This window comes from Fonticula alba (assembly GCF_000388065.1).
Source record: "Fonticula alba strain ATCC 38817 unplaced genomic scaffold supercont2.2, whole genome shotgun sequence".
Classification (NCBI taxonomy): Eukaryota; order Rotosphaerida; family Fonticulaceae; genus Fonticula; species Fonticula alba.
Genome location: NW_009242972.1, coordinates 3,803,461 through 3,804,020, shown reverse-complemented (window position 1 = coordinate 3,804,020; position 560 = coordinate 3,803,461). Strand labels below are relative to the sequence as shown.

The 560-nt window shown below is 69.8% G+C and overlaps 1 protein-coding gene across 1 annotated transcript in view; it reads right to left on the bottom strand.

Annotated features, from left to right (window-relative positions):
• The window catches only part of H696_01787 (alpha-enolase), a 7,967-nt gene that overhangs the window by 2,154 nt on the left and 5,253 nt on the right, over nucleotides 1–560 (bottom strand). The window lies entirely within an intron of this gene.

Below are 560 nucleotides of genomic sequence, written 5' to 3'. Positions count from 1 at the left end.
CCCCCCCCCCCTCCGCCTCAGCATCGCTCCTCGCCCCTCTGGCCGGCCTCCCCGCGTGGCACATGCACCGGCGCACCTGAAAATGAAATCGCCATCCAAGACAAAGAGCGCGGCCGGCGGGGCCGAGGGGCACTTCTGGCTGGCAGCCAGGCGCTTGCGGGCTTGGATCACGCGCAGCGGATCAGCGAAGGCCTTCTGCTGGCCGACCGTCTGGGCTCCCTGCTGCTGCGCCGTCAGGAGGGAGGGGTTGGCGGTGTGGACGGCCTTGGCACTGGCCGCGGCCACACCCATGGGACCGGTGGCCACCGACGCCGCCAGGATCGTGCTAATGACGGCCACCGGCAGGGCGAAGCGCAGGTACGACGAATGCAATGTGCGTCTCTTGCCGCGCCGGCCGCCGGCGTGGGGGCGCTCAGCGGCGGGGGCGGGCGAAGGGTACGCCATGGCTTTTTGGGGCTGGTGTTCCGGCAGAACGCCTAATGTCAGTCTGCTGTTGGCGAGCGAACAGGACCGGAGCAGGTGCAGCGTAGAGAAAGAGAGAGATGGGGAGGGCGGGGGGG